A 23,961-nucleotide genomic window follows, 5' to 3' on the forward strand; every position below is an offset into this window, starting at 1 on the left:
TCGATCGATTTCAGGACCGTCAACTAAATTTGTAATAAATTGGCTTATTCATATTTCCTTTCCCTCTCTCTTTCTCTCTCTCTTAATAATAAATCTTCACACAAAGAATATTCCTAGATTAATTGGATCGATTATCGCTAAAATCTTATTTTTATTTGAAAAAATCGCACAGTATTATATATACTGTAAATAAACTTAATATCGTTAGAATGGATTAGTTATTAAATATCAAAAAGTAAATTAATCATAATATTTTATCAATTATCTACTTACGCAAATTAATTAAAAGAACACGTAAAAATTAATGTTACTTGAAATTAATACAAACAAGTTCCTGCCTACAAATATTTTTTCCACGATCGAAGTAATCCTCTCGATCTTCATCAGAATAGAAAAGACGAGTGATGATTATCGGATGTTAGTAGCATGCAAGACATAAAGAAGTCGAATGTTATCGACTGACGTCAATTTTTTAATGTTTTTTTCAAACGAACAAAAACAAGCGGAGAGAAATAAAGAAAAAGACCGGTTCGTAAGTGATGCAAAGCAACGCTGGTGTATTCAAGAGTGAAGAGATCTTTCAGAGACTCTTGATACTTGTCGAAAAAGTTTCTTTTCCTGTTTAAAAATCTCAAGGTATCGAGTAAAAGTTGTTGTATTTTGTTTTTGATCTTATCGAAAATACGTATCTACTAATTCATCGTTACCGATAAATCATGCTAAAAAAGTATTTAAACTCTTTAAAATGTTCAAACTACGTTGTAAAACGCTCTGAAAAATTCTTTCTTTGACTTTCGTGACTCCTTTTAGGTGCACGATTCCTACCTTGCTGATTTAATGCGAATAAACTCACAGCCCGCAAGATGTTTTTACGAGCGAAAGAGAGGATTTTCGTTGAAAAGGCAGCCGATAGAAATAGATATCCGTATTCATTTAATTTATTACGATATTTCGTTAGTCAGAACGTCCAAGTTTTTGAAATAAATTAAATAAATTTCTGGAGAAAAAGTTGAGGGATGAGAAGGGTTAATCGGGTTTCAACGAAACTTTCCCACAAGAAAAAGTTATCGCGGTAAGCATGTAATAAGTGCGATTCTATAAAAGGAAAGTCATGAAGTTGAGTCTTCAAAGAAATACCTTTACGAAAGTTAATAGCAGACCGTTGTTTCGACGAATTTACTTTTATAGAACTCGAGATGTAGAGACGTTTCGTCTCATTGTCAGTTTTTCGATTTTTATCCTTCTAGGTAAGTTTATTCCTATATTTTCCTATTTTTTTTTTTTTTTAAGCAATCGCTTCGACCGCGCGACGAAATCTTTTAATAGGATTAAACTATAATACGATTAGTACGTTGGTTTGTGATTAATTCCCGAAGAATGGACTCGAAAATCTTTCAGTCGAGAGCCGATAATTTTCGAGAAAGAAACTCGATATAAAATCGATTTTTCGATCGACATGGATATCTCTCTCATAAATAAGATGTTGCAAAATCTATTTTTACGAGGGTCGACGAGATACGATCGTTCTTCTTGAAATTCCACTTATACACGGAACGATCTAAGAGAGACGTATTCTGACGAGAAATCTCTACGAGTCTGTGATTTTCGAGACGAATTAATGGTATGCGACGAAAAAAAACGTATCGTCGCAGCTATCAATTTTGGTCTTTGGTTTACGAGCGGCGAGTTCTGATACAGCCACGCTACCATCTCGCCGCTTGACAAACGTTATTGGATTTCTGCAAAAGAGGGTCGGTCGTCGACCGTCTTCGAAAAGAATACAGTGAAGAAGACTAATCTGCGAACGATTGTTACTTCATTATTCGATCTATTTTTTCGCATCGTCGCTTCTTAACGGTTTAAATTTTATTAAAGACTTTTAAAAAAGGCTACCTATTTTCGAAAAAGACTAAAGTACGATGTTCATTACGTTTGATATTCTACTCAAAAGTTTTCGTAAATGTCTCGAAAATGTTTGAAAGAGCTCTTATTCTTTATTTCAATACTATTTTCGATTGCTTACAACTGTTGCTCATTCTGTAATGCTGAAATTCTAATTTATAGTTTATTAGATAAATATAAATCCATCCTAAGATTTATCGATTCATTGATTTCTGGCTAAAGGTTGCTTATATCTATATTGGAGAAATGTATTCGTTACATAGTAACTCAAATAAAAGACAGTTCGATAATAAAGAAAGGAAAAGCAACTCATAGCGAGAGTAATATAATTCAGCAGCATTTCTCATTTAAATATCGTTACAAGTATCTTTATCATAGATCATTTTCAATTTTTATCGAACTTTTCTCTTTTCTCTCTCTCTCTCGCTCTCTCTCTCTCTTTCTTTCTTTGGTTACTTCCATCTCCATTATCTAGGAAATGTAATTCGACATCGTCTATTGATATTTCATCGACTACGGAATTAACGTTTCTATTATTGGTTCTCCTAGAAATTAAATACACGTTTAATGGTAGTACTAGTCGTGGTGTTCTAGGCAAAACGAAGAAAAGGTTGAAATCAAGTAAAGAGAGAGAGAAAGAAAAAGAGAGAGAGAGAAAGAGAGAAAGAGAGAGAGAGAGAAGAAACTAGTGGTAGCTTTCAAATCAATTAGATAATTATGTTGAGCGACGGTTTTAATCGAAATATCTCATGATTGTTCGAAGATACGGTCGAAAAGGCGAAAATCAAAAAAAAAAAGAGAGAAAAATGAGAAAGAGAATGGGATTGAGAAGAATGGAAGCAAGATTTTGTAGCTATTCCTGAGCGAAGAACCTCATCAAGCTTTTTACTCGATCTCACTCTGTTAACGGGAAAGGATGTTCTTCGATTATTTAAGCTCTATGTCAATTACACATCGAAGTATTTCGAAGCGATTTTTACGATTTCCATCTCCTTTCTATTAAGTGTCTTTCTCTTTCTTGAACATAATACGAAGAAAGCAGAGAGAGAGAGAGAGAGAGAGAGAGAGAGAGAGAGAGAGAGAGAGAGAGAGAGAGAGAGAGAGAGAGAGAAGAAAAGAAAGAGATTTAATTTACTTGATGTCCTATATTGTTAAAAGTATCTATTCCCTTGGTTGTTTAGAAACAACTGTAGTAATTGCGGTGGATCAGATATATGCGTTTATAATTCATTTTATTTTAATTAATCTAATATGACTGTAAATCGTTAACAGTAATGTTTATGGAAATAGGAGTTTGAACGAACAATATCAACCAATCGAATTTCTTCGATTATTAACGACATATCTTTGTATCTTCCTTGAAAAAAATAAAATACATGTCCCTTAGATACTTTAAAAATAACATTTAGGATTTGCAAGATGTAGAGGTACTGCTTTAAGAGGTAATATTGATAGATTTTTCTTATAGCAATTTTATTAACTATTTATTTATGTTAACAGACCACATGAAATGACGCATTTAAGATAACGCTGGTAATTCATTAAATCTTATTATCAGAATTCTCTAATCTATTAAAGATATATATATTCTATAAATGTTTTTTATTTTACAATTTTGTTGGTTCTTCCTTTAAGGTATTTGAGCTTTTGACGAAGACAGCTGCATTCAGAATAGTTTTATAAGTTTGAGATAAATCTACTAAGAAATTGGATTGAAAAGTTATGTGTTTATTACGAAAGATTATGTAAGATAAAATTCTGAAGATATCAAAAAGTGTCTCACGAAATTCTTTCGGACCAATAACTATTTGAAAAATAAACGTCTGAGGAAACCGATATAAAATCAATCTATATAAAAAGAGAGTTATTCGGTTTAATGAGAAACTTTTCGAACGCAAAGTTAGTCGGTTTTTCCCCCTTCCTTGAATTTTTTAAGCCTCCTCTCATTACGGATTCCATTGTTATATCCGGTCTTCCATCGGGATCTCGAAAAAGAAAGAGGAAGAAAAAGAGAAGGCAGGTGATCGCACGGGACAAAATGAAAGTTTCATTTGATGAACGAAGGAAAGAGATGGCCAACACTAGGAGGGAGAGCGAGGAAAAGACAGACTATCGGAGGAGTACCCAGAAAAAGTAATTGCTACGGCGATCCGATCGCCGTGAAAGACTAGACCGTAAAATTTTAATCGAGCCACTTTATTCACAAGACCTTGCCTCGTAATCCCTAAAACTTAGAAGAGAAAGAAAGAAAGAAAGAGAGAATGAGAGATGTCGGAGAGTCGGAAGATGGTGTACAGTCATGGCGAAAAGTGGTAAAAGCGGGTCGTTAATCATGCTTCCCTCTTTCACTATCCCTTTCTCTCTTTCTCTCTCTTTCTTCTTTCTTTCTTATCTTTAACAGCGTCCTCCGCGTTCGCTCGAATTCATCTCGCAATTTGAGATCAAACAAACGGAAATAACGATCCTCTTGCTTAAGTATGGCCGACTAATCCCTAAGAACCTTTGTAGTATTCTGAAAAGTGAGAAAATGAAGAAACGAGACAAATTTATCGCGTTTTAAGTCTTATCGATCGAAATTGCCAAGATTATAAACATAGCAAGTAACGGCCATTATTTAGAAACAAAATAAAAAATGATAAATATTCTAGGACGATTTCACGTATTATTTTTTTTCATTTCGTACCAGCTAGAATATTATTCAAAAAAGATTTATGAAATTTATTATTCGTGCCGATATTTGAATTAATTATTGAATGTGTTTCACCTTTCACACTTTAAAACGAGAGAAAAGAGCGAACTTCGTTTACTTCCGAGAACGGAATAGAATTTATGATTACTCCTTTTCAATCCAAGAATCTTTTTGCCGATCTTTCGCCCCGTCTCTTCCACTTTCTCGACGTAATCCCCTCGACAAAGAGTTAAGAACGATGCGATGGTAACACGCTATTGCACTCGGCCCGAGTGCGCGAGCTGAATATTTCTCTCGTCGTTCGGTCCTCCTTCTAAGCCGTTACACTTCTTTCTTCTCTACTAGAAGAGATTGCGCGAAGATTCAACGAGCGTTTCGCGTTTCTTCTTGCGCCTTCTTTTACCTTGGGAAGTAATAATGATAATACATAGTGATTGCGATCATAATGAAGTAACTTCGTGGAATGCAAGAGAATTTAGTATCGAGGTCGAGAGTTGAAAAAGTAAGAAACTATTGATATTAATTGTATCCTGCTTTGGTTTTGAACAATGTCGAGCGATGAAACAAAAAAGAAAAAAATATATATATACACACATACAATAGATTTGATGTCTATATTAAGGTTGAAGAATAACGATATAAAAATTTAAATAAATAGTAAGTAAATACAATTAACACGTAATTAAATAAATAAATAGAAGAGAATAAAAAAATGGAGAAAAAAGCCATATATTCAAGAAGTATAAAGACTACGTTATATACGAAATAGAATTATTTTAATCACTCGTAGGATTTTCTATTTCAATTAGATTCTTTTACAAAAGACAAGGAGAAAGAGATAGAGAAAAAGGATTGACACTTTAAAAATTAGATCAATATGCAATATGCTTACTCACATTAATATGTTGCGTGTGTTGAGTAGTAGTAGTCAGATCGAGGTTGAATCAAACTCACTTTCTGTCATTTTCTCTTACCTTCTCACAATGTGAGACGTGGCAACGATTGACAGGCGAAAGGGCGGACATCCTAGTCAAAGGTGTTTGATAAATGCCAACAAAATTCTACGAGCTTGAAATCGAGAAAATTTGTGAAGGGCGAGAGCATTAGAGGGTGGAAAAGAAGGAACACAACCCAAATGCGATGTATTAACTGAATGTGACAGCCAGACATCCAGTAAACTAACTCTTTTTCTTTTTCTTTCTTTATCTTTCTTTCTTCTCTTTCATTTAGTGCACAAAATGGCTGCTTCAGAATCGATACTCTTACATCATCGAAACTCCGCTTCTTTTTTTCTCCTTGATCTTTATAAAAAATTATTATTCAACGATTTTCGTCAATATTTTCGAATTAAAACACGTTAAAATGTCCATGGCGAGATTCATTTGATGATTTAATATTGTCTCTTGCTATTTTAACGTAAATCGAGATACACATATATTACTTCGATCTCGTTCTACACAATTTTTGAATTTATATAATCCGTACTTTGCTCGTTTATTAAGTGATGGTAGGTACCAATGGTTGATAATGTTTTAAAATGATTAAAAGACAGCTTTTTTCTGCTGTCCTTTGACCGTCGATAATGATAACGAGTACTATCTAGTTACTACCTTTTCTTGTACTGGCTAACGAGTGCGATGCAAAAAAGTTTGCCTCACGAAATGGTTTGGCTATTGAAGGGTTACGATCTACACAAAAAAATCGCACGTTGTATGCGTAACTACAATGAATTTTAGAAATGTGGAAATGAAAAGTTGGAATGAACGAATGAAAGAAAAAGAGAGAGAGAGAGAGAAAGAGAGAGAAAGAGAGAAATAAAGGAACCTAGAAAAAACAACGAAGTTGATACGCGAAGGAGAGAATTATAAATAGTGTATATTTGTGAAAATATGACATAAAGTATGAAAATATGACGTGAACCAGTAGAATTATGTCTATTTGTCTATCTTTTTGTCTTCATTTGTTGTTTTCCTTCTCACTCCCTTTTACGTGCTACAATTTCAGTTTGCTTGGTAAAACTTTATTTTTACTTGGTAACATTTAAATGACCTTCTGTGTAGTTAATTAAAAAAGTCAAAAAAATGGATCTTTTCGAAAGATGACATCTTTGCAAATTTTTTTAGTACTATATTTGTGAGAAATTCCGTTAAATTGAATTTGACCGTGAAATGAAATTAGGGAGAAAAGGGCAAGGCGTCCAATATTCCGCGTTAGTTGGTACTCGGCGAACTGGTCGTTAAATTAGCTTTTAATCTGATATATCTTAGAGCGGATCAATAGAAAAAGAAAGTGACTCTTACATAGTATGATGTGAAATAGGTAATAGTGAAAAAGAGACAGAATGAGTTCGAAAAAGATTATCGCACGACAACCACAATTAGTACATCGGTCGTTAAGCTTGCTCATTGCTGAAACGCCTCTCACATCCGATCCACATCCGATCGTTCTAACTTCGTTACCTTGAGAACGAAGTAGCTGACACGTCGTGTTCAAAGATTGGAAGCTGACGATGAACCATCGAACGTCAGCCTTTGAAGATGTCTCTCTCTAGTCCTCCTTTTCATCTCCTATCTTCTTTCCTTCCAATACTCGTTTGCTTTCTATCTCCCTCATCACTCTTGATAACTTTTTTTCAATTTCCTATGTTGAATTACTCCTTTCTTTTTGGAATTTAACCGACACCTCTTACACGAATATTCGTTACGCACAGAAATAATATCAAATAATATATTGAAACGATATAGTTTTATTTCTACGTGTTTAATTTGTATCTGTTATGATTTTATACAATATCATGAAAATATGCATAATTACGAGAAATATACGATAACATGAATATTTAAATCCGAGATGAACAATAATTTTTTGAGATTCCAGTGAAGATGAGATAAGCTGCTTTTTAATAAGTACACCCGCAGGTTATATATTATTTTCCGACATTTTTTTTTCACTTCATCATTACGGAAAAATTTGTGTCTCGAATAAAGCTCGTATGGGCAAAAATGCAAGTGGGATCATAAATATGCACCGCGAAAAATGCCATAAATTGCGACTAAGCAATTAGCAGGAGTCGTTATTCATGTCTTTTCCATATACGAGGGCACATTTTTATACTATATTTCTTGTTCAATACGGCACTATATATACCATACACATCTACGTTCATGTTACAACTACGAGGATGGATGCTTTTCCCTTGTAATTAAGAAATACGTATATTTAACTTGAATCCGTTTGCATTCTAAAATCATTCGTACGAAATGCTCAATATTTACCGATGTTAGTTTACGAACGAAAGTAGCCAGTTTATTCGTAAAATAAAATTATATTTTCCGCTTAGAAACGCTTCAAGCTTCCAAAAACAAACGAAAGAGAGAGAGAGAGAGAGAGAGAGAGAGAGAGAGAGAGAGAGAGAGAGAGAGAGAGGGAGACAAGAAATGAGTGATACGGCATACTTTATTAAAAAATGTTAGGTTAAAGGCATCCTTGATGCGTCGAATCGTTTCGCAGGAGCATGCGAGCTATGCTACTTTTAAATGGAACGATAGCTCAGAGTGATTGCATTTCGTCAGACGTAAAGAGTGTTTTTAATAAAACCGTCGTCCCTCTCGACCCACCGCCCAGTTGTATATAGACTCCTCTTCTAGTTATACGTACGAAGATACAAATATACGTATAGGAAGAGCTACGTAATGCAAGCAGCTTCCGAAATGGCAAGCTGCCTTCGGGCGACTCAACGATGCGCTTCAAATACCGTTCTCGCTCGCAGATATTCGACTCATACAAAATACACTACTAAAGATTTCGCACTTTTCAAACGAGAGTAAAAAAAGGAAAAAAAGAGATGATAAGATGGACTCTTGTCTATGAAAAAAATGTGAAATACACTTGAGATATTCTAAAAGCTGTTTGACAAAAAATTAAAAATAAATAATTAATAAAAAATTATGCGTATAATTATACAAAAACGATGATCTAAAACATGATGGCTCCTTGCTAATTTTTTTAGCAACAATATTTTTATTAAAGTCTACAATTTAATTACTTTTGTTTAAAACCGAGAAAATCGTCTTCTAACGAAAAGAACCGTCGAGTTAGTACAAATGAAAGATAAGACATGAGAAAGATTGTGAGAAACAGGATGTTGAAAGAAGGAAGTATGAAAAGGTAAATAAAAAGATGAGATCAGATTGGAGCAAAACTCTGGAGCCACGTTCATAAAGCTGCAAAACGAATTGCATGTGAAATCTGTTCATCGAAAAAAGAGGAAGCACTTTTCATGTTTCTCTCAAAAACATACATTACAAGGCCGTAAAAGATAGGGAAAATCGAATGTTAAAGCCACCGTACAAGCTCCTTAACGATTCATACAGATTGACTATGCCACGTTGCTGTTTTCTTAAGTAACAATAAGAACAAGCAGTAATTCATTAAAACCTCATTAATTATGTAAATTGTAGAAAAAGCAGGATTTAATGGTAAGAAAAGGAAAATCTTTTTAACAATCGACTTATTAATAGTTCTGGTGTCGGAAAAATTCTTCGAATTTATCTTATATATTAAAAAGAAAACAAGCAGATCACACGTTTTCTTTTACATATATATAACATATATATATATATATATATATATATATATATATGTGTATGTAGAATATTTTTTGCAATCCTACCTGAAAAATACAGATTGACTAATTTGGATCACTTACTCTTAATACGTATTTTATTGATAAAGACACTATAATTAATATGTTATAACTAAAATATTACAACTCTTTTCTCTTTCTCTGGTTTAGTGCAAGCTTTACTCGTTATCTTTTACTCTGTGTTACTTTTCTCATTATTCTTTGTTAGTCTTACCTTTTAACTCTGATTTTTCTCTTCTCGTTGTTCTACTCAAGACTGTCCTTCCGTTGTTCTTTTCTTACACCCCGTAGCCTTTCTCATCCTCACTCACATTCATGCGTATGCATCACATGCTTCTCTCTATATTTCTCTCTCTCTCTCCCAATCTCAGCCCCTTCTCTTCCTTTTATAAACAACCCATCTCACAAAGGACAGACCATGCTTTGTTCGATTGCTGACCAATTTGTCTCACACATGTGTACACAACTAACTAATTCTAGAACTTTCCATCTTTTTGTTCTTCTGCCGATAGATTTACTTATCTCATGCACACATACACACACGACTAACTAGAGCTAGAACCTTCCAACCCAAATATATATATGTAGGGAAAATATTTTAAATGTGGTGAAGATGATAGTACGTACCATTTTACTTTACTGATAGGCAAGCGCAATGCTGAGGAAAACAACATTGTGCTCGACTATTAGTTAGATATAAAACCAATGTCACAGGCTATTCGCTATTCGCTATTCGCTGACTCGTTGGTCCTTTCGCTGTTTCGATAGTACACTTATTCTTACTTCGCTGGTCACTCTCGCTAGTTGCTCTCGCTGTTTCGCTGGTACACCACTCACTAGACATTCTCGTTGTTTCGTTGATACGCCACTCGTTGGTCATTCTAGCTTTCTCGCTAATTCATTACTCGCTAGACATTCTCACTGTTTCGCTGATACGTTGTTTCGAAGATTAAGAATCTCTCGCACACTCACTCTTGTCGCCTTTTTTCACTCTCTCTCCCAATATCTCAACTCCAATTTTCTTTCCATAAACATACGCATCTCGCAAAAGATAAATCACGCTCTGTTGACCAATTTGTCTCATACATATACGCACACAATTAATTAATGCTAGAACCTTTTATTTTTTTGTTCAACTGCTGATCGGTTTATCTCACACACATACACACACACATACACGTACATATATATACATACATATATATATATATAACGTATACTTTTCTATTTCATATCACCGTATAATATTTCCAATCGTTCAGAATTACTATAAATAATACTATAAATAATACCATCGAGTAGTTGGATTTCTGACGATAATCGTTTCGAATTGTTCTGACGATACAAACTTCAAAAATGAGAATTTCAGAGTTAAATGCATAGCTAAATGATTCATTTACACGTTCTTTAATAATACCATTACTTGTAATAAATATGCGTTGTATTTAATTTTCAGCAAACTTCTTTCGTGATATTCATAGGAGTATATACTTATAAGATTCTTTTATTAGGATATAAAAACGAAGGACGTAACATACTTCCATATTTTTAGTTAAGAAAATGCATTTCACCCATCTTCATTTTTTCGGTTATACTGTCGCTAACAGAACTTATATTAATCTACTATGTAAGTACATAGATACGTATGTATTACACGATGAAGTAAGTACGTATATAATACATGATGAAGTAAGTTGGTTTAAGTAAAAACAACAAAAAGTTTAATTTTCTCCATTCTATTCTTGAAACTCTTCTCCAGTATGATACTTGGAACTTTCCTTATTATTTAGGTACTTAAATGGATTAATTATGTACAATAACTTAGTAGCTGCAAGAGAATATTTTTTTTCTTTTGAACTACCAGTTTTTTTTTCTGAATTTTATCATTTATTAAATAATGATTCTCTTAAACAATTTAACTTCTCTGACAAGAACAAAAATCATTGTACCTACTTTTCACGAACTACGAAACCAATTCACCAAATATTCGGTTGCGAACATACAGAATTCTCGTTTCTCCTTATGCTGTTCAATGGACGATACTGACGTCCTAGTCTTCTTTTTCTTCGAATACCTGTAGTTACCGCGAGCATGACAGAAAGTTGTGCGGCCGGAAGAAAGTCCAGAAAAGCCTGGAAGAAAAAGAAAAGAGTGCTTGGGAGTGAGGAAGAGGGAGAATGAATGGAACGATAAGGAATTCGAGCCAGGACACTGAAACCTCTGACCTGGTATGTCGGCCAATCTTTTGGCTAGGTGTCTTTTTCTTCTTTTCTCACTTTTTTTCTCTCTCTTTCTCTCTCTCTCTCTCTCTTTCTGCTTCTTTCTCTTTCTTTTTCTCTCTTTCTCTTCCTTTCTCTCTCTTTCTCTCTCTTTCTCTCTCTCAATGTCCAGCTTTCAATGTCCCTTTTCTCAGGTTCCAGAGATATTCGTACTCGGTTGAGATACGATCGACTTCCTTTCTGTACTATAAATCCATATATTGGTGCAAGGATATACATCCTTTTCGCGCCAAACTTCCGATTTCGCTTCAATCCTTAAAAGTTGACACGACCTGAGAAAATCCATTTAAATATTTACTATTTTAAACAATGAACACATTCATTTTTTATTCGAAACTAATTCGCAAAAGTTGCAAATTCCAAACCAGTTTACTTTATAGAATTTACATGTAAGTGTTAAATTTAGAATTAAAATGATAATAACAGCGGCGGATTTATTCACAGGCGATGGAGGTGATTATCCCTATACGACAATATAAATTTATATTATGTAATAAATTTAATTTAATATATGGTGCATAATTGATTTATTTTAATGGGGATAATGAATCGCCTTGCAAATTGTTAAAGTAAATTCTAAATCGTTTAAGTGGAGACTTTCAACCTTCTCGAATTACATACATGGCCCTCTAAAATTTTGAATTACGATCGAAAGGTTTCGTGAGATTAACGCGAAATATATCGTGCAAGATAAACTACAGATTATTATACGATCCCAATGCGAATACTGTTGGATGATAATCGCGTAACATTCCGCTCCATAATTATTACCGGCTAGATATTGATTGTGGCAAGAATTTACTGGTGATTAATCGAATAAGGCGATTCTATTGAACAGCAATCCGATTCCTAGTGTAACCCAATAGGAAGAATACACCTAAGTATTATTCAATGTTATCTATGCCGGGAGAGCCATGTTCTTTTTTTACATGTTTATAATTAATTTCATTTAACAAAGTTTAAAGAATTTTTTTTCTAACTTATCGAGTATAATAAAAATCTTTTTTTAAAAACGAGAAAAAGAAATATGCGTTTCTCACTTAACATTTTGTATAAAGAATAGAGGACCTCCTGTAAAAGTTCCATTCGTTCGAAAGTGCGTCAGAATCCTTTGTTTCACTTCCACCTTTCAGACGGAAATCCCAAACTCAATCTCCTTTCTGTGACAGAAACGTGCCAAGAGGACATAGAGAAAATAAGAGAAAAAGGGGAAGGATAACACGGCCAGTAAAGAAGAAATTGTGGTATCGCTCGAATGGTTTTCCGTCGACTTCGAATCGCTTCGATATGAGAATGCTACGTCGAAATCAGTGAGGTTACGTAAATAGATTTTGTGACTATCGAGAAGGTGTCACGTGTTAAGATAAAACACATATTTTGCTTGTCTTTATAAATGTAGAAATTTGCGAGCATTCTAAAGATAACGATTTTTGATAGAAATTTCTCTCTCTCACACATACACACACGCGCAGAACACACTGATACGTTCTTTTATCATCTCGCTGCACGTGTTACTAGGAAAGTATAAAATAAGAATTTCATTTCATCTTTAAGCTTGATAATCAATATTATAAGTATCATATTGCATCGTAATTCATTGGAATATGTTAAATTGTTCTGACAACAAATTGAAGTAATCAACGATGATTTTCTTTTTAAATTTAAAAACAGAAATAATTAAAATTCTTATTTAGTATTTTTGAAAATTTTTATATTTTTCTTCCTAGCCTCCTTTCGCTACTACAACTGCTTTCTCTCTCTCTCTCTCTCTCCCTCTCTCTCTCTCTCTCTCTCTCTCTCACTTTCTCTTTCTTTACTTGTCGAAGAAGATACGATTTTCTATTTACACGAGAAGATAAAAAAAAGTGAAAGCTATTGTTAAGAATCTATGAGAACATGTCTCTCTATCAAAAACGTCACGAAAACTCAAAATTACTTATAAACACCTACTTGGAAAAAAAACGACGAAGAATTGTAGATAAGAACGAATGAAAAGAATATAAACGAGGATAAACGAGATTGAATTAAAAGAACGGAGGAAGGTTTCTTCGTTAACGAATCTTTTCTTGAGAGTAATATCTTCGCAGCTGACGATCGATATTCGGAAGAGAACAAAAGCCCGGTATATCCTTTCTCTTTTCAGAACTGCTTCATGAACATCGACAATAACATTGGCAACGACAGCAGCAATAGCTGCACTAACTCGGAAAACCAAACTCTCGAGGCCATAGGGTTAATATCTTATCGAGAAGACGATCGATACATAGAATTCTAGCATTCCTGTCATATCTATTAGTGTACAGGCGGTAGTACTTGTGAATAAGGACGGTATGTGTTGCCTAGAGTATACTTAACAAGATCAAACTCGTCGTTAAGATAATCAAATAGAACACAATACTTGATCTATGTGTCTCTTTTTCTCACACAGAGTCAGTGTTTTGCTTACTTTGTGACTAATTGATTTCATTATTCTCGATAGTTAAGTACAAAGGAACCATTATTGGTAGGGAGCGTGAAAAGAGCGAAGCACGAAACCGTATGTTTTCAGATTGTTAATGTGAAGCTCTACCTTTCTACTGCCGATGAAAAGCCGAAGTAAGGATCTTGAGTACGAGGGATGTTTCATAATAGAGTAACATTGTCGTGCTTTTGCTTTGACATTGTTTCATGTTCGCATAGCTCAAATTTCTTTTCCCTGAACGTGACTGATTAATTTCATTAGGTTCAAGATAGTGTTCGACTTCACAAATGATGTCTTCCTAAGTACAATCTTTTGAGAAAGCGAGTAATTTATTATACATTCTCAATTATCGAAGTTAGTAAAAGGATAATTTATGAAAGGATAATAAAAGAAGCATAGGCAACTTAAACTATATAAGTAACACGTTGCTTTGACAACAAGTTTTGTTTGTTTGAGAGAGAGAGAGAGAGAGAAAGAGAGAGAGAGAGTGACAGATTGGTCGACGGCAACGTGAATGTTTGATGTATGTTCTGAATGAACTGCTATTGAGTGTCTGTGAAAAGCGATTGATGTAAGAATGTGAGAATGCTTGTGGAGGTGGAGCAAAAATAATATCCCAAGACAAAGTATGAAACGAAAGAAAGAATGAGTGATCGAGATCATAGTGTATCGAGAAGTCAAGAGGGCAATGTGTATATAACGAGTAAGTATGAAAGAGTAGAGTATTATTGAACTTGGAAGAAGTAATGTCGAGAACTATTAAAATAATACCATACTTCGTTTGTTAACACAGTGAACTATTTATTTTTATTTTCTTTACTCTGATACCATAAGAATCCTACAAATTAAAACGTTATTAAATGTTATTAAATAAACAGTTATTATAATTAAAGAAGCTATAATAATAACATGATAATGTTAATCATGAGTCTATATACACTACAATAATACATGAAACATTAATCAGCTAACAGGTTAATTCACATACAATTCATCGAGAATATATTAATTTAGTGATTTAGAAAGAACTACAAATATGACTTCATTAGAGCTACATGCGAGTGATTCATTTTTATGAGAGCAACTCTTTAATAATTCCAAGTTCGGAGAAAAAGATAAACACACGCTTATTCCTTATCAGAATTTTGATTCAATCGAAATAGAGATTCGTTAAGTCGAATACACACGTTGGAAGGCATATATGTTTGTTCGTATAATATATTATACGAACGATTTCGGATCATTCTTCATCGTTAAGATAAAGCTCAACTCGGAATCACTAGCTATCTCTTACCGTTGACCATTTTATTCTTTCATAAGGTGTAACAATGATATTTTTTAATTGAGAGTGTCTCAAAGTCTGAATAGGTCACAAATGGGCTCATCAAATAGAGATCAATGTAATTATTTCTGATTTTTCTTTTTCTAATTTTTCCAAAGCTATTGTAACAATAATCTTTTAACGATATAAGTTTTAATATTGTTAATAGTATCCTAGATTTAGTAAGAGTTCTTGGAGACAGTTATCTTACGGTTATAAGGGAACTGATAATAATTCATTTTTATCCAGAAAAAGGAAACTTTTCGAGGAAACTACGTCCAAGAAAGGGAGAGAATCAAGAATGTAATAGTAAAAGTTAGATTTACTTCCGTCTTAGCTATTTGTTTGCGAAAAGAAGTGTCCAGGGAGTGGAAGTTGATGAAAGAAAGAGATAAAGATAGTAGGAGGTTTGCAAAATGCGTTTCCGCTTTATTTACATTCCGATGTAAAAAGAGAGGAAGAGAAAATACGCTTATACGAGTCCACGGAGACTTAAAGTCTTTCTACCCTCGAAAAAAAATTCAACGTCACCCTTTATAAAGCGCTTCTCTTTCTCTCTCTCTTTCTCTCTTTCTCTCTCTCTCTCTCTCTCTCTCTCTCTCTCTCCCGGTTCTATTCTAACATCTTTTCGTGGAGATCTTGTTCGTAGTCAATAATAATCATTATAAAATCGAGAATTCTCTCCGTGAAAAGGACAGGTAATACGTTCGTTATGGAAGTGTGAGATCTCTTTCGGCTAACGGACAGCTGGAGATAGTAATAAAGGGAGCGGCTGTACGCGATACATCAAGATTCGTATGATGGACAGCCTCGAGATTCGAAGCAGCAGGCGCTATTGGCCTGCTCGTTGCTGTCGGTTAAAGGTAGGACTCGTGTAGTCGCTTGTTCGCTCCACGAGATATCGGTCTATGTCAACTTCGCTTCGTCTCTGTCTCGCACTGCCTTCCTCTTACGTAACATATCTATGAATTGCCATATATGTACATCTAGACGTATATATATACAAATACGTGACTATATATCCTATGTAATGTAAAAGATAAATTATGTTAAGCGAATCAAACTATTACGAGCTATTTTTTTGAATCACTCCGATTTAGATACATATCTACTGTAAAAATGATAGAAAATGTTAGGCTAGCCGCATAGTGGTAACTTTTATAATGCCCAATTGAATAGTTTGATTATTTAGAAATTGCTCTTTTCCTCTATACGCCCATAATGGACGATAGTTGCTATACAGTTCCAGTACGTAATGGTTTTCATAAAAGTAGCATATGTCGTTTACTCTGTGTCGTTTGATTTGCGTTCTAAAAAATCTGTTATTTGGGGTAAAAATCTACATTAAGAGTTCTTATATAAGATAATGCGTTCCATTTCAACAATTAAAAAGTTGCTTTGAGAAAGTAACCAGTGCTCGGTTAACTTCAGACTCTATCCTCGGAGCGCTACCACAAATTTGATTTTCTAAATGAACGCTGAAGTAATATCTGAATATGATGTGAATTTGTGACTCAAGTATAGAGAAGCAGTATCAAAGTCTGCAGAAATACGTATTTACAAAACGAAAAAACAGAAAGGGAAAGAGATAGAAAGAAAAGAAACAGTTGAAAGTTGAAAAGAGTAAAAAAAACGAAACAAAGAACGGGCACTCAACTGCCAGTGATCTTTTGTTTTTTTTTCTCTTAGAACTTCTCTTTCTCTTTCTGTCGTGAAAATTTCTCATTTTCGGAAATATTTGAAAGCAATATATATACAACGCATCGTCGAGTAAAACGGAGACAAGGAGATTTTTTAAAGCCGGCAACGTTTTTGTCGTTGATAAAAATTGATCACTTATGCATAAGTAAAAATAGAGGATGCAATCTACACTTGCCTTTTTTCGTTTTTTATTGTTCTTTCTTTGAAAATAAGAGAAGAACAGTTGTAAACACGTGAACCTTTATGCTATGATTCATTTTCAATAAAAAAAAGGATAATGCATAAAAAGAGAGGTAAGAGAAGTACTTTCAAAACGATATGAGAAGTTCCTGCTCTCGGGTGATTGAAATTCGTCTTGCGTCCTGCAAAATCATATGGTTGCTAGGTAGAAAAGTCTTGAAGTTCTCATCGTACAAGAGAAAAGTTCGTTGTTCTTTCGCTCTTTCTGCTTTTTCTTCGATCACGATTTATGTATTCTGCTTGATGTACGTATCTTGGCCGCTCGGTTAAATTTATTTTTCTTCCTCTTTTTCATTTCAATTTAATTTTCAGAACGTATCCAGTTCGGAATATACCATAGCTTGAGCGAAGACTTGAATTATTCTGTGCTACGAAAATGTATGTGCATGACTGAGTGATACGCTTCGTCGTGATAGCGAGAGAAAAAGAGAGAAAGAGAGAGGGAGAAAGAGAGAGAGAGAGAGAGAGAGAGAGAGAGAGTGCGACACAGAGAGAGAGAGAGTGCGACACACAGAAAGAGAGAGAGAGAGAGAGAGAGAGAGAGAAAGTGAGTGAGGCAGAGAGAGGGGGGAGAAACGAGGTAACCTAAAAAGCACATCTCAAATCGTACTTCCACACGACTAATGGCATTTAAGAATAGGAAAACCAGATTGTAAATCAAGTGTTACCCACGGGGCGGTAAAACATTAGATGAATATAAGCAGTAGAAAGAGATGTAAAGAGAGAAAAACAGAGAGAACGATCAAGAACTTTGTAAACCTTGAAATGCTTGCTACATCTCCTCAGAGACTAATGTGTTATATTATCTCGGGACGGAACTAACTCGGTTAATTTAATGAACATTTGTAGAAACACCCGAATCATGTCGGGTAAGCAGAGTCAAACCTTGAGTCAAGCGTCTTATCCGACTCATGAGAATTGCTAATGTTTCTCTAATATCGTTCTTCTATGACATTTGACATAGCGTATATCATTTAGATAAAAAGAAACAATAAAATCCCGAAACATCGAAACTTCAATTTAAAGTATAGTTCTCTAGTATCTTTTCGGAGAAGCATCTATCAAACAAAGTATTCTTATTTCCGGTACAACTCGTACGACATATTTACATATCCGAGAGTGAATATGGGTACGTTGAAGGAAGTATTTCCTCCTTCGTAAAGCAGAAGAATTGATCGTTCAATGAAAGAAGAAGGGTGGTTGATGAGAAGAGAGGTAAGGAAAGAGTAGAAAGTGGAATTTAGTTTTGTCGTTGTCGTACCGACAAGCTGATTGCGTGTTTTAGTGCGGTAATAAAAGCGGCGAGGGTCGTGTGAGGCGGATGAAAAGTAGCAGCGACTGGTGGATGCTGTGTTGTTCAGGAATGAAGGTGGAAACAGAGAAGGAATAATATCGGTAGCGTGAAAGTTCGAGTAAAATAGAGAAATGAAAAAGCGAAGTATAGTGGGACCGACAATGAAGCTGATTGTGAGATTATTCCTCTAATTCTTTTTATTTTAATATTCTTTCATATCGATTTTTATTCGAATATTCTTTAAGATCTTGAAATACTTCAAAAGTCTCCATATTATATAAATAATAAGAAAAATCGAATTACGCATTCGAGTAATGATATTCGAGTAGCAAGATATTTGAAATAGGTTTTATTTATTGAGTTTCTCTCCTACTTTTAATTCATCTTTCATTTCGTCAAGCTGTCACTGTTGTCAATATAATGGAAAAAAACTCCAAGCGTCTTTTTGCTTGATAGTAATACAGCAAAGAAAAAAAGAGGAGGAAAAGTATTGCTGAAAGAAAAGCGAGTGAATCAAATAAGTATCGTATTAACGGTAACCGCAAGACTCGCGACACTCGTCGACATCCCTCTCGATGCGTGGCATCTCTCGACTTATCTTGCGGATACATGGGGTGCAAGAAAAGTAGGCGTATTTTATTCATTCACGATCGAACGTTCCTTATTTGCAATAACATGATAGAGCTCACGTATAATGTTACGACCGTATGAATATAAAATAAAACAAAGACGGATGAGTTGGTTTGTTGTAAGATAAATGACTTTCGTGCAAAACGAGAAGTCCGTGTGCACGAGGTATGCACTTTATTCGTCTCCTTCATGACTCAACATTCTTTATCCACAATACCGAGTTAAAATGGAACGCAAGACGTACAAATAGGAAAAATTTAAATGGGATAAGAGAGAAAGGGAGTTATTTTTGTTTCAAGAGAAGTGTTATCTCGTCTCCAAAATGAAATATAAAAAGGCGAGTTCGTCTTTTGAAGACGTAAAAGTTTATTATCGAGCGTACCTGCCTAATATCATATACTATATCTATTCAAGAATATCCGCAGCGTCCGTGTTGTGTCAAATATCGGTCATTTATGAAAACACTCGTTATCCGACCCACTATTTCGTTTTATCTTATTCGATTTGTACCCGATGAATTTATCGAATGGGTTTCATAAACGTTTCATCAACTTTATTTGAAAGAAAACAAAAAAGAGTTTCGTACGAAATATATACTAATCTATATACTAACTATTTCTCATTTGTTTTCTGCTCCCTATTGAGTTTCGTTTTTCTCGAAAATGAAATGGGAGATTAGCTAGAGTGAGAGAAAGAGAGAGAGAGAGAGAAAGAGAGAAAGAATATGAGGGTCGATGAGGTCGTCGAAACTACGATGAGGAGGAACGAAAGCACAGTTATACCCTTCGCTGAAGAGAAATAAAGAGAAAGAAAGAGGAGGAAAGTCAAAGAAAAGACGAGAGAAAGAAAGAGGAGTTGATGGGAGGAGCGGAGAGGGTCGAACCTGGAGGGCTGATGCTTTTGCGAGAAAGCCGAGTCGTTCGATATACGGGTAAAAGAAAGAAAGAGAGAGCTTGCTAGCTTTTACTTGCCGGATTCCTGACTGTGAGCGCGCGATGGCGGCAGGACGCGTTATTGGCGAACGGACAGAAAAATCGATGCGAGTAACATCCACTTTCGGTTCGCCGGAGCGAACGTCTCGCGGCATTTTCTTGCCGAGTGACACCCTTTTCTTAAATTTTTCTTTCTTTTCCTTTTTCATTCTATCATCAAAAAAATCTTTACTTATTCTTCGTTGGAGCTTTCCAATCTTTGATTGTCAGGAACGACAAGTCTCGGATTGTGATTACGTAAATTTGAAATCTGTGATTGAAAATATTAGAAATGCAATAATATTTCTCTCCATTTTTCTTTCTAAACGCTAAACGAAATTTTACGTCAAATCATCTCGACATCGTGTTGAGCAGAATATATAATAATCACACTTTCAATTTAAAGTTATGATATTTCTGGGGGTATTTTTATTATATATTTATAAGTGTAAAAAAAATATTGCGAAAGCGTACGCAGACTTATCACAATCATACGACTTTTCAAAAAGTTTAAAATGATAAAATAGATTATGTTATATTTAGTTTTTGTTATGTTGAAACAATGTTTGAATATTGATTTCTTGGTTATACGGTTTAAATGCTGATAAGTGAAACGTACGACGTGGGTTTCCTGTATTCTATTACTCTCTCTCTCTCTCTCTCTCTCTCTCTCTCTCTCTCTCTCTCTCTCTCTCTCTACCTTCCTATCTATGATGGCGCAAACCATGAATTTCGGATAGGTCGTGAGACCACGGAGCACTTGGTCTTTGACGTTACGTGCATGCAATTTGAAGCAAACCTGTGGAAAACTTCCTCACTCTCCTCTTTCTCTCTCTCTCTCTCTCTCTCTTTCTCATACTACTAGTAAACAACGAAGGTGAAACGAGTCGTCGACGGACATTAATATCCCATTTAGAGTTGAGAGTTCTGCAGTCTACCAAGGAAACTTCGTCCTGGCTTGGACCATATCGCCATCTAGTAGGACGCATCTACAGTCTCAGACTAAAGCAAAGATGTGATCTTATGTGTTGTATTTAGTCATGGTGTCGAAATGATTCAATATAAAATTTGTTCAGTGTTTAGAAGTAAAGATGAAGTGAAACATCATCGTGTTTCCAACGTTTTCAATCATAGATTTCAAGTTTACGTAATTGTAATACAAGTATTATATTCTTTCTTTTTTATTTATGTATAAAAAACAGGATATGACTACAAATATAAAGTGTCTAATTTGATAGAAAGACGCTTTTCTTTAAACACATTTTGTAATACGAAAGTTCGAGAATATTGTCAGGATCGATCGGGGTACCCATGAAAAATGAAATGAAACTTCTATATATTTCAGAACTACAGAAGCAGTCGTTCGACGAAGCAGGATTGGTGTAAATAAAATTTTACGCGAGCTGTGCACTGTCAGAACATGCAACAACGAAGTTCCATATATGAATAGACAGAAAGAGAGAGAGAGAGAAACAATCAGAGAGAAAAAGAAATGTTTTAAGTTCTCGTTCGTTCAAGTGAACTAAATTGAATTTTGGGTTTTAGTTTTATTCTGTTTTGACGAGCGGAGCATCGAACAACTACCGCTTCAATAATATCGGAAAATAATAAAATTTTTTCTGTGTTAATCCGTATTATTGAATAAGAATTTCTGAAAGATTACATTTTTTTTTTAATTTTTAATTCCAAGTCCTAAGTAGTTCTTTCAGAGTATTTCGATGGAAGATAAAAAATTTTTTTTTTGCAAATCTTTAAGATAAAAGAATGAAAGAATAACACCGTAGATTGTAACATCATGGGCGCGAAGAACTTTCCGTAAAACTTAAACATAAATTTCCTGTACAGAGAAGGAAACGAAGTGTAGTGTGGCTCAATTAATCCACAGACGCAACGAACTTCGATATACAGATGTATATATGTGTTTAAGACTCGAAAATTAGAAACCATCGGAGTTTGCATATATGTTGTTAATCGAACTGCATAAAGTATTCAAATATTCGAACTAGAAAGAATTTTATATATAAGCAATAGGCGAATAGCTTCGCAAAATTTCTTTAAAATGGTTCGAACCGGTTTTGAGAAAACATCTAAGAATTGGAAATGGGAAAGTTTCTTGGAATCTCGTAAAGTGGATTCTCGAGCTTATAATTTTTTTTACGGTAATGGCTTTTGAAACGATCGAGCGGTAATTGGTTAGACATATTTAAAGAGGAGTGAGAAATTGTACGATTCGGCCCTGCAATACGAGCCACATCGAGAAAGAAAAAAATCCTCTCTTTTCAAGGAAATATATTTTATGTAATTTTAATATCGAAAAGATGATAAATGTGCATCACTTCATATGAAAGGAACGCGGAGAAGAGTAAAATTTATTTACTTTCTTGCAATAAGATCTTTGTAATTGTCGCATGCAGAGAGTCAGAATCATCGGTACACGTTGCCGAAATTTTTTCGAAAGAAAAATTCTAAGAAATACAATGCAAAAAAAAAAAAGAAAAATTAACAAAAAATCATTGAAAAGAATGGACGAGCTCTAGTTCTTTTTGTAAGTGAAAAAAAAGATCGAGATCGAGATCGAAAGAGAAAGAGAGAGAAGAATGGAAGGAAGTCAAACGAGCGTTCGTCGCTCGTCGAGTAATGCTGGTTTTGGTACGTGAAAGCCGAAGAGCCTGTGGTATTTTAATATCTGACATTCCTTAAACGAGAGCTCGTTCGACTTTACTACTACTATTTATTACTACAACACCGTTTAAACATAAGAGCACGTTTAGTCATGATCTAGTATCTTTCAGCTGTTTAGAATACGAACGTAAACTAATCCTACTCTTCTTAAATTTTCTGTATAATTCGATCTTACATCGAGAAATTATGACCATGTTTACAAAAGTTGTTGCGATCGACCGTAGAAATTATTAAAAAAATTTTGGACCTTTTATCACGTTTCTTTCGATTAATAATTATCAAATATAACCAAAGTTATTATCGTTTACTATTATCGATTTTTGTAATCTATTTTTATAACATATAAAAGGAAGATCTCCAAGTATTCTACTATTCGTTTTCTTCCACTTTAAAGTAAGCCTTAAAAGCGTTTTTCATTCGCCTTTACGTTCTTGTCATTTTCTGTCGTTTCTCACTCACTCTAGCGCTTTTTCACTTCTCCCTGCAGTTAAATTCGTTCCTTCACGCGTTCTCTCGTATCCACATCTTTCTCCTCCTTCTCTCCGTTCTTCTCGTCTCGTCTCTGCGGCTTCGCCACTCAGTCGTTGGACTCGTTTATCAAATGCAGCAAAATGCAAGGAAACGCGATTTCGTCGTCGTCGTCGTCGTCGTCGAGAGAAAGCTGACATCGCGAGTTTCCCTTTCTAGGCTACGTTTATTCAATATGCAAGTGTCACCGTTGAAGCTTCGTTCTAACACTCAATTTCTCTCTCTCTCTCTCTCTTTCTCTCTCCTTTTTTCTCTTCCTTTCGCGTTTCTCTTTCGTGAGAATGTTCAGATCTCTTCTTTCGAATGACATCAAGGAAACAACCCTTCATACAGCAGATATGTATTTACTATTCTTTATCGAGCATTCAAAAAAGTAAAAAAATCAAGGCATAAACCGAAATGCAAAATGTTAACCATAGAATACGAATAAAAATTCAATATTGTGAGACACCGTTGAAAATAATATTCGAAGATCACCCATGTATATATAATCGATTCCACTACGGCAAATTCAGCTAAATCCATTTTATTCGCGCTATCTCACGATTGATGAAATAAAAAATGAATAGAATATATTTATTCTGTAGACTCGTTATGGGTATTTGCATCTGGTATTAT

General features: G+C 34.5%; 1 protein-coding gene and 1 long non-coding RNA gene across 2 annotated transcripts in view; one reads left to right on the forward strand and one right to left on the reverse strand.

Moving 5' to 3' along the window:
- Octalpha2R (alpha2-adrenergic-like octopamine receptor) overlaps window positions 1-23,961 on the forward strand; it is a 66,583-nt gene that overhangs the window by 2,293 nt on the left and 40,329 nt on the right. The window lies entirely within an intron of this gene.
- On the reverse strand, window positions 10,811-12,780 carry LOC146873208 (uncharacterized). The gene is made up of 3 exons (XR_014983795.1): window positions 12,556-12,780; window positions 11,190-11,787; window positions 10,811-11,064 (listed from the first exon to the last, which is right to left on the reverse strand). It is a non-coding gene; the product is annotated as an uncharacterized LOC146873208 (long non-coding RNA).

This window comes from Vespa mandarinia, chromosome 2, assembly GCF_050613455.1.
Source record: "Vespa mandarinia isolate Hongniang chromosome 2, ASM5061345v1, whole genome shotgun sequence".
NCBI lineage: Eukaryota > Metazoa > Arthropoda > Insecta > Hymenoptera > Vespidae > Vespa > Vespa mandarinia.